This window comes from Benincasa hispida, chromosome 3 (assembly GCF_027475165.1).
Source record: "Benincasa hispida cultivar pf3 chromosome 3, pf3_genome.v1.1, whole genome shotgun sequence".
Classification (NCBI taxonomy): domain Eukaryota; kingdom Viridiplantae; phylum Streptophyta; class Magnoliopsida; order Cucurbitales; family Cucurbitaceae; genus Benincasa; species Benincasa hispida.
The window spans coordinates 45,776,383-45,787,994 of record NC_143480.1 but is presented as its reverse complement, the minus strand read 5'-3'; the positions used below and the strand labels follow the sequence as shown (position 1 = coordinate 45,787,994).

General features: G+C 31.3%; 1 non-coding gene across 1 annotated transcript; it reads left to right on the top strand.

Moving 5' to 3' along the window:
• The first annotated feature begins 10,884 nt into the window (after positions 1 to 10,884).
• TRNAV-UAC (transfer RNA valine (anticodon UAC)) lies at positions 10,885 to 10,958 on the top strand. The gene has a single exon. It is a non-coding gene; the product is annotated as a tRNA-Val (tRNA).
• Positions 10,959 to 11,612: the final 654 nt, after the last annotated feature.

Below are 11,612 nucleotides of genomic sequence, written 5' to 3'. Positions count from 1 at the left end.
TTGAATATTACTCAACTGAACTTTGACTTAAATATTAGAGGTTTAAATGTATCATCCTACAAATTACTTAACTAAAAAGAAGTTATTTGTTTATTTTACATATAAAAACAGAGTTATTGAACATAATATATAATTATTAATACACTGAATATTAATTTGGAACTTTAAACCATAAAAGTTGGTAATAAGTATTATTAATTCTTTAAAGTATAGGGTGTTATGGTGTAGTTGGTTATCACGACAATCTAACATACTGAAGATTTTCAGTTCAAATCCGAGTGATGCTATTTTTAGAAAATTAGACCCAGTTAAGAATTTGTGAATGTAGATAAATCCAATTGATTTGCTAAATTTTATACTTCATTACACAAAACAGATTTCCTTTTCTTAAATTGTATCCAATCCAATATTGAGCTTCATTAGTATATATTTAGTTTTTTTTAATTTAATTCTTATTATTCAATTTACAACAAAAAAAATACTATGATGTATTTTTTTTCGCGAGGATCGATCCCCGAACGAGAATTTCCAAACCCCGACTCCCAAAATGGAGGGGGGAAGTTCCCCATAAAAAATGAGGATGAGGAATGTATCCTTGGTCCCACCTTATTGTCATCCCTATATATTACTATTCATTTTTGACAAAGCTACATTATGTAGACAAAAATTGACTCAATGATTTTTTGAAGCGGTACCATTTTGAAAATGAGTTGTAGTCTTTTGTCAATGCAATAATTTAAAGATATCAACAAAATTTTGTTGGAGTCTTTCCTAGATCTCGAGAAGCTCTAATATTCATATACATATCTTACAACTCATGTATAATCTGTCTTTAAAACAAAATCTGGCTAGCAAATCACTCACAATGGACTAATGAGACCATTAGCTTTGAATTCCTCAAATCATTCTTAGTTTTTTTCCCTTTATGTTAGCTAAAAATTGTCAAATTTAAGTCCACGCTATTGATTTTGACCAAAAGTGAAAATTTGAGAAGAATTTTGTCAAGCTTGCCTAGGAGATAATGGACTTGAGCACATCATGGGCTTTTAGGTTTCTTGTATAGCCACCGACATAAAAATATACGTGGTGTTTTTACCGAAAGAGTGGCGGCCGCAAAAATTAAAAGGAAAAAAAAGGGACTGACATAAAAAACGAAGTGACGGCAAATTTGAGAAGCAACGATTCTTGTGCAGTGAGAAGAAAAAAAAATAAAGAGTAGTTTTTCTTCAATGTTTCTCTTTTATTGTTAATTTCGAGATAATGAGTGATGTAACTTTTTTAAAAAAATAATATTATTTTAATATTTATTGACAAATATATAGTTGGTTAGAAACCATTGATAAAAATAGGAGTTGTCAAATGATGGACGAATTGTGTACCACATCATTTAAGGCCAGCCACGTATTAAGGCTAATTTTTTTTTCATATTTTCTTCCAATTTTTGTCTTCTTCTTACATTTTTTAGCATTTTTGCATCTTCGAAAAATGAAAATTCAAAGGTCTACCATAAAATAAAAATTAAATCAAATTTCTAACCACGAATTAAGGTTAAATCTATTTTTTTTTCACATTTTCCCCCAACTTTTGTCTTCTTCTTTTATTTGTTAATGTTTTTTTTTTGGTATTTTCGGAACCGTGAAATTCAAATTTTTAAAGGTCTACAATAAAATAAAAATTAAATTGAATTTTTAGTCACAAATTAAGGTTAAATCTATTTTTTTCGCATTTTCCTCAAATTCTGTCATCTTTTATTTTTTAATGTTTTTTCATTTTCGGAGAATCTTTTACTGTGAAATTCAAATTTTCAAAGACCTACTGTTCTGTAAAATAAAAATTGAATCAAATTTTTAGTTATGAACTTCTATTTTTTTTAGTGTTTTTTAATTTTCAGAGAATCTTTTACTTTGAAATTCAAATTTTTAAAGGTATACAGTAAAATAAAAATTGAATCGAATTTCTAACACAAATTAATTATAAATCTATTTTTCTTACACTTTCCCCCAACTTTTGTCTTCTTCTTTTATTTTTTTAGTATTTTTTTGCATTTTTAGATAACCTTTTACTGTGAAATTCAAATTTTCAAACGTCCACGAATTAAGGCTAAATCTATATTTTTTTTTACATTTTCCCCACTTTTTTTTTCTTCTTTTATTTTTTTATTTTTTAGTTTTTTTGTATTTTTGGAGAATTTTTTACTGTGAAATTCAAATTTTTAAAAGCCTAGATAAAATAAAAATTGAATCAAATTTCTAGCCACGAATGAAGGCTAAATCTAATTTTTTTTCATATATATTTGTTTTACGTAGATTTTTTTGTTCACATAGATTTGTTTTAACGTGAAATTCAAATAAATTTGTATCCACTTAAATCAAAAGACAATAAAAATAACAAAAATATGGAACTCGTGGACCTCGTCTACGAGTTTGGTAGCTGACATCGAGGTTTAACAAAAATCGTGTATTGGGTACACGATTTTGCTACCCTATTTTGTCAATATTTTTTCCCTCCACCTTACTTTTGTAATTTCTTTCCTATGTACCCTATTTTTGTCATTAGTTTTAAAAAATACATTATTCTTTAATTTACCCCTGATTTATGATATAGGAAAATAAATAGTTCGTATTGGACTATTCGGTAAGAGATTTGTAGCGCGAGTTTTGGAACCTTTTACAATTTTCATAAAAGTAGAACTTGCAATTGCAGAAGACTGGACATTGTCCCAAGTTTAGGGCGAACTAGAATATTTTCGGTTGTTCTCGTTTCTTCATTTTCTCTTTATTATTTGATAATTCCATGATCGTTACTCTTTTTGGCTTTAACCTATGAAAGTGAGAATTTTAGATATAATTTAGTTTCCACATTTTATTATATCTAAGTACAAATTTTCAATCAGTGGTATCAGAGCTTTTTTATTCAAGAGTTATGGAATTATCAGAGCCAAGAGGTTTCAACGGAATCATGAAATTTGATGAAAAAATTTTGGTTATTGAAAGATGCAGGTTAATGATTTCTTAACTTACAAGAAATTGCATACGACACTGAAGGAGAGACCAAAAGTGATGTTAGATGAAGATTAGAAGAACCTAAATGAAGAAGCAGTTGCAATCATCAAGATGTGTTTGTCAATGAATGTTATGAGACTAGTGCAGTGAAGTTGATGGAAATACTTACAAATAGGTATGAGAAACTATCTGCCAATAGTAAGGCTTATCTTCTTAGAAGTATTTCAACATGCAAATGGCCAATGATGCTTCTGTTAATTTCTCTATTAATGGGGTTACCACTTTAATTAATCAGTTAAAATCTGTTAAGATAGAATTTTCTGATGAAGTGTATGCTATTCAATTATTGATATCTTTACCTAATAGTAGGAAATGAAAATTGTGGTGTCTAATTCAATTGAGGATAACACTTTAAAGTTTTCAGGGATTTGTGATTTAGGTATATCTGAAGAAATTCGTAGGAAGGATAGTAATAAAGAATCTGTTGTAGGTTCAACTTTAACAATGACTAAAGGTAAAGGCAGGATCGACTCTGAAAATGATGGGTTGAGTAACAGTAATAAAAGATGGAAGAATAGGAATAAGGAGATAGAATGTTTTTAATATCGTAAGAAATGTCACTTCAAAAATCAGTGCAAAAAATTGGAAAATGATAAAAAAAAGAAAACAGGATGTAAATCAAGTTGAAACTGAAGAAGTAACGATAAATCTTGTTGAAACTGATGAAGAAATAATTAGTGATGTCTATGCCTGTGTTGAGAGTAACACACAAAATAGTAGTCACTCATCTAAAAGGACAATTGATAATGCAACTTCCATTCATATGACTTTAGATAGGAGTCTATTTACATTTTTCACATCAGGACATCATGGTCTAGTGAGGATGGAGAATGGTAGAGTTTCCAAGATCGTTGGCGCCCTTGTCCCTTTTTCTCTTGTTTATGCTTAGGATTAACTTAAAGAGTTTCAAAGATCACTGGAAGTTTAATTTAGGGCTGCCGAAGTGATTTAAAGTTAGAAAAGTGGAGAAATCGTGAAGATAGTGAAGGTTATCCTTAAAATTTGAAAATTCAAGCAAGGTGTAGTCCAAAAGAGATTCTGAGCTGTAGAAGACGAGTTACGAGCTGAAATTTTGTGATTAGTTAGCATAAAGATTTCTTAACATATTTCTTGAAGATATTATGTGCAAATTTTCGCTTTAAGATGGGTTAAAATATGGTTAAAATGAAACCAATATTTTCTCGAACAGGGTAGCAGAAGGTCAGCCACACCCCACCAGGCTACCAGTGCACCTTCTGTCATGCCAGCACCCCCCAGCATGCCCCAGCCCCCTAGCCCTGCACACCCACGACCAAACTTGCCCACCCACACCCACAACCAGTGCCCTGGCCATTTTTAGTGCCCAATTGCTTGTTTTTTTAGCATTTTGTGTGTTGGTGAGCATTTTTTAAGCCCAATTAGGAATTTCTTGATATTTTAACCCTAAAATGAATACTTTTAAATAAAGAAGTGATTTTTGGGCCATTTTGAGTAATTTAAGAAAAATAGAATCAAAGAACAAAACGTGAATGTTTAGGTGTTAAAATGAGTTCAATTGGTCACATTGAATCATGAAGGGCTGTTTAGGATTGATTTGACCTCTTGTTAGTGTCCAGTAATCTTGGGACTTATTTCAGGTTAAAATGAGGTTGGAAAGGCTTATTGGGGAGCTTATTCTAGTGATTGTAAGTGGTTTATTTTTTAATGTTTTGATATAGAAAGTAATTATATATGATAGTATGCTATGATTTAAGAAATGTCATGACATGATCTAGTTTACTTGACTAATAATTCAAAAATGTTTAAATCATAATGTCTAAACTTTCGTTGGTTTTATATTAGCTTGGTTTATCAAAATGTAGTTTGGAATCAAAGTTTACATAATTGTGATTTGTATGGTTTTATATGGAAATGTTGGTGTCCTAATTCTCCCAGAGTTTCATTCTTTGTAATGATACACATTGTTTGATGAATAAAATAAATGTTATTTCATTCCGGCATTTACTCATATCCAATAAACAAAGCTCAATGATTATCTTATGTGAACATTAAGCATGTATATGTGATATACAAGTGGATATGACTTAAGTGATAACCTAAATAGGTCTGTAGTATAAGTATTATGGTGGGATACCTGATCCTGGTGACACTATGAATACGGCCCGTTTTGTACAGGTTTGCAAGTGTTGTACACTACTACAGATGGTAGATCCTAACCATTTATGTGGAGATGTGCGAGCGGGGGTGTCCTATATAAAGAGTTTGTATAAGATCAGACTATGAAATGACTAGACTCTGTATATAACGCCGTTGATACTAAAGACTTACATCTCACCTAAACGACCATAGGTGACACGACCTCAATCTTAAGTGTTTTGGGAACTCCTGCTTTTGAGGACGGTCCTTTGATTAGTATGAGTGAGAGTGGCCAGGTTGCCAACTCAACATGCCTACCTTTTTCGAGACTTGTCTAATTTGGGAGCTGGAAACTCAATCCAGAAGATGGAATTCACTTCTTTCCTGAAGCAGGGATAAGTAGAGAGATTGCTCCCTTAAGAGCTGATTCCGAGGCTTGAACATAGTGGCCATAGCTTCTCTTTGGAAGAAAGAACTCAATCATAGTAGAACTATGACTTAGTTTATTAGAGGGATCAATAGTACTTAAGAAGTTAGATGTAACTACAGGGGCATAACGGTTATTGGCCCAGTTGTACTTATGAGTGATCTGTGAAGGGTTGTCGCACTGCTGATTATTTAAGATAGACACATAATATATCTGTGGTAAGGAGAGTTCAATTGTCGATCTTTAGTAGAGTGTCTGGCAGTTAACGGATGGTGGATCCCGTGACTAAAGAGTTTAAACAGTTATTTACGTACAATTGAAGCTTCGAGTTACAGGTCCATAAGGTCCTTTTGGTACCTCAATGGATTCAATTGAGGACCAGTTCTTGATGTTGACTTGAAATGTTCAAATTAAATAGAGGTAATTCGATTATATATGATATGATCGGTATGATGTATGAGATACATCTAGTGGAGGATTAATGTAAATAAGATTTACATTAAGTGCCATGGAATAGAAAAAGAGCTATGGTTTATATGTTTCATGAGATGAAATATTAAAACTATAGGTTATAAACATAGTATGATAAGTTGGTTATCAATTATATTTATAATAATATTAATTATTGGATAATTAAATATTTTTCTCTAATAATCAATTGAGTGGGAGGTTATTGGTGGTTTCATGGTAACTGTGAGATAAAAGGAAATTAATTTCCTAGTAAATTTTTAGCAAAATTGATTTTGAGAATTCTCTCTCGGAAAATTAATCTCATGGAAGTTTTCAAGTAAATAGGAATTACTAAGCGACAACTTGGAGCAAGGTAAACGATCGTGTAGTGTTTGTAGGCAACAGACATGCAGTTAAGCGATGAGCTAAACGATCGCTTAGCTTTTGCTAGACGATCGCTTAGCTTTTGCTAAACGATTGGGCATCGACCTATACGATGGGTTCAACCTTCTCTCACTTGCTCAATCGTTTCTACGATTGTTGATTCCTTCGTTCTTCTACCCCAAACTAAGTCCACATAGAGCCCACCATCTGGATTCTCACACCGAGAATACCAAGATACCCTTCTTGGTCGTGTCATACTTAACTCGACACCGTCGATGTTCTGTGGAGGCCATTCGTGCTTTTTGGGTGTTCATGACCGAGGCGATCACTGAGTTCAAGTGCGCAGTGTTCGTGCTGTGTAGCGATCGTGTTGTTCGAGTGTTCGAGGTTGTTGTGTTCGAGCGTTCATGATTAAGGAGCTTGGCACTAGAGAGTCTACAAATGTGTGTAAATTTCCCCTTGATTTTTGTTGTATCATGCTGTAATTTCTGTAATGAATGCATAATCGTTTGTTTCTGTTTATGACTGTAATTTTAAAGTTCATATATGATTCTAATTTGGAATGATCTTTACACTGCTCATAGAAATCCTTGTGATCGATTTCCTTCAGAAAACCTTTTGATGGTGGATTCAAGGTTGTTGAATGGTTGGAGAAGTAGTTTCAAACTACTGATTCTTGTACCCAAGAGATGGTTATATTCTCATGCTACTTGAATGTGTTTCAGTAGCATCGCTCAAGCGATCAGGGGGTTATCGGGGACAGAAGTGGCCAGAGAATACCGAGAAGTCTAGAGGAACCTGCACCTGTAGCGCCACCCAAGCTATCAGGGGGCTACCATCGGGGTCAAATGTTGCCAGAGTATACCGGGGAGCCCAGAGTAACCTAGGCTTGGTGTGTATCTATGTTTAGCTTTGAGGCAACTCTACATGAATGTATGAACTTGTGATTTGGTTTACACCACGGGGGCCATGCTTTGTCCAGAGTAACATGCCGTTGTAAATGAGTATTTGGGTACGTAGTTGGTTGATTCTCTGATAACATCTGAATGTTTTATAATGTGCTTATGAGAGTTGGTCATGCCACTATTTTACTAGTACATGTTTGAGATATTGCTGAATCTTTCATTCTTTTCCAATATTTTCTGAATGATTTGATAAACCTTATTGATGATTTAGAAAGCAATAACATATATTTATATTTAATTACTACACTCTGGGCATTAGTTCATGCTTTTCGATGTGTTATGTTTCCCCCCAGGTAGCATTAAAGTTTTGCAATCGAGCTAAGTCGTTTACTATCACACGACGAGAGTCTCCTGCTATATTGTAGATCTACATGCTTAAAGCCCTGTTGCAATTAGTTTACGTATCACAAACCTTATGTATTTGAGTTTTGAGAGTGTGGGGCAAAAGGAGTTGTTTGTTGTGTAGTTTTTTTAAAATGTTTTTTTGTAATCAAACTTTGTTCAAGGTTTGTATATAACAAGAGATGGAAAGCTCGTGAAACGTGTTTGTGAATGTCATGATATGAAAAATGTCAAGTGGAATTAAGTGTATTAAAGGATTATTGTGTAACTGTCTAGGTTTAGGCATAAGTTGGGTTCGTTAGTTGGGTGCTAAATATCATCAAAGGAGGTGATGTTTAGCTTCCCCACACCTCTTTTCTAGATCAGGTGGGTAATCTAGGAAGGGGTGTAACAACTAGAATTGGCAACATTAATCTGAAGACAGAGTTTGAAGAAAAGTTAATACTACGAGATGTCAGCTTTGTGCCTAGGATGGAGATAAATTTCATATCTACTAGAAATTTGGATGATGAGGGTTATAGTTGTGAGTTTGGCAGTCGCCAATGTAAACTCAAGTTAGGATCCCATATAGTGGCAGTTGGCCACAAAAATTCCACACTTACAAATGTCGGTTTAGTATTGTCAAAGGATCAGAGAGACGGTAGATGTCAGTTAAAGCTACAGATGACAGATGTAAAGGTAAAATTGAGCCAGCAATAATGATAGTTAGTGTTAATAAGTCAAATCAAATTCCATAAGTTCAGAAGCAATTGAGAAGTCCGAGAGAGAAATTTGATAGCTATTACGAACCCCTCGTTGTCAGAAAGTCGAATAGATTGATCAAGTTGTCTAAGCAAATAAGGGCATCAAAGTGGAATACCAAAGCAGTTGTTAAGAACAAAGATAAAATCTCCAGCTTGGCAGTAGGTTTGAAAGAAATAGTCAAATCATTTGCAGAAGCTGTCTTCTTCAAGAATAGGTATTCAGGATTGAAGAAAATGACAGTTGGTACCACTTAGCTAAAGTGGGAGTACGTGGCTATCCTTATGTCTGAGGGACAGTTCCACATAGCTTGCTCATATTTTGAGGCAAAGAACAGATGAACTACAATTATTTTTTTTTATGATTTCCTGTTTTATTACTTTGTTGATTTTACAGGTTTTATGTTGAACTTTAGAGTTTGTCAAGGAGATAAAAATAATAGTTGAAATGGGAGCAAAATCCTGGAGTTTGTCAAAATGATGACGAAACTCGATGGAGAAGCACACATATATTGATGAATATATATATATATGATTTTGACCAAAAGTCAAAATTGGAGAAGAATTTTGTCAAGCTTGCCGTGGAGATAATGGGCTTTTAGTTTTCTTGTATAGCAAGCAAACAAAAACATATATGTGGTGTTTTATCGAGAGAGTGGGGACCGCAAAAATTAAAAGGAAAAAAAGAGACAGGCGACAGAAACAAAGTGATGAAACATTTATTCTGTGTCGAAATTCCGAATTGTGATGAAGAGGTATCTAAATCTTTAATCTCTATTTTTTTTTTTAATTTTAAAATTTTAGGATTTTATTGAGAAACCATTTAATGATAGATTTGAATAAGTGATGCAAATTCTCCTACAAACTTTCCTGTTTTTATTTGGCCTCATCTTCATTTTCAAAATGGCATGATTGAAAAATAATGGAATGATAATTACATTTTTTTTTCTTCGTAAATATAATATTAGATCATGCTAGAATGTAGTCTTTGATAATCCATAAACTTGTTTTCTTAAAAAAAAAAAATGATTTTCAGATTGTTATCTTCATATTTAAATTTTAATTTACCGTTGTTCATTCACAAATATGTTTAGTTTAAATTTCAATTCATTGATAATAAGTTGTTTTCATGGTATCTTGAAGTTTAAATTTTGATTCATTATTGAACAAGTATTCAAAAGGTATGATTGTTATTCACAAATATAGTTGGAAACAAAATAGTTAGGTACTAATAGTATCTTGAAGTTTAAATCTTGATCCATTAATAGTATCTTGAAGTTTAAATTTTGCTCCATTGTTAGTCACATATTCATGATATTTTAAAAAAAGTATGATTGTTATCTTCATAAATAAATTTGGATTTATTATGGTTCATTCATAGATATATTTGGGGGGAAAATAGATATTCGTAGTATTTTGAAGTCTAAATTTTGATCCATTGATGATAAAATATTTATAGTATCTTGAAGTTTAAATTTTGATCCATTGATGATAAAATATTTATAGTATCTTGAAGTTTAAATTTTGATCTGCATTTGATATTTATTTTCAACACTTAACAGATAGTTAAGTTATTTTCAAATATAAATTTTGATTTAGTGGAAATTTATTAATTTTTAATTTCCTTTTTCTAAATGAGACGAGTGAGAGGAATTACAAGAAGCATTTTTTTTTATTTAACAGTGATGAGCAACATCTTAACTTAATCAAATTTTATAGATTCAAGAGATATAAAACAAAGGTATTAATGTCGCATATATCTCTAACTTTTTATTTGGATTTATTCTCAAATTTACACTAATAATAATATTTTTGCTATTTATATATAGTTTTACTCAACTTTTTTTATAATTTTTAATTCTTATGTTTGATATTTCTTATTTAAATTTCATAAATTTTATATTCATTTGTTATTAAAATTTTATCAACAAAATTGATGTTCTAAAAATCTTTAGACACGTGTAAAATCCTGTACTAATAACATCCTTAATTTTATTCCTTAATTCATTAATTTCAGCTTATTCAGTAAAAAATATATTAAAAATGTGTTAATGGAAGGAAATGGATTTTGTTTATTAATAAAAGGTAGTTTTCAATTTTTTCCTTAACTATTATTTTAATAATATATTTCAACACACCCACTCGAAGGAAATAGATTTTATTTATTAGCAAGTCAAATTTTGCTTACACCAATTTGAACATTACTCAACTGAATCTCGACTTAAATATTAGAGATTTAAATTGTCATACAAAAAATTACTTAAACTAAAAAAAAGTTATTATTTATTTATTTATTTTACATATAAAAACAAATTTATATGAACATAATATATAATTATTAATACACTGAAGATCAATTCGGGACATTTAAAACGTAATAGAAATAGAAGGAACTTTAAGGTGTTATAGTGTAGTTGGTTATCACGTCAGTCTTACACATTGAAGGTTTTTGGTTCAAGTCTAAGTGACACCATTTTTTAAAATTGTATTCAATCCGATATTGAGCTTATTTAGCATATATTTAGTTTTTTTTTAAAAAGAAATTAATTCTTAGTATAATAAATTTATTTTTTATTCAATTTACAATAAGAAATACTATAATGTTTTTTTTAAAAAAAAAAAGTATACACATCAATAAATAAAACAACAATGATACTAGCTTCTAACCTTTACAATTTTAATATAAATGCCAAAATTTTAAATATAAAACTATAAAAATAAAAAAACCAAGTTTTTTTTTTTTTTTTTTTGTGAGGACCAATCCCTGAACTGGGATTCTTAGACCCTGACTCCCAAGATAGGGAATGGGGCAGTGACGAGGAAGAAAATTACTCATGGAGATAAGGATGAAAAATGTATCCTTAGTCCCCTCCCCCACCCCATTGTCATCCCTATATATTACTGTTGAATGAGAAAATTTGGATCAATCACAAATTGCCACGTTATTTACTAAATTAAGAACAAAATTCTAAATAATTGAATTTGAAACTAATTAGAAGATGACAGGTGTCCCAAATTGAAGTTGAAGACATAAATTGGTGAATTCGAATGATGTCACATGTTCTTATCATGACCATTGGATTAAATAAAATCAATTTGGTTAATAATTTGGGCTAAAGTCTAGTTG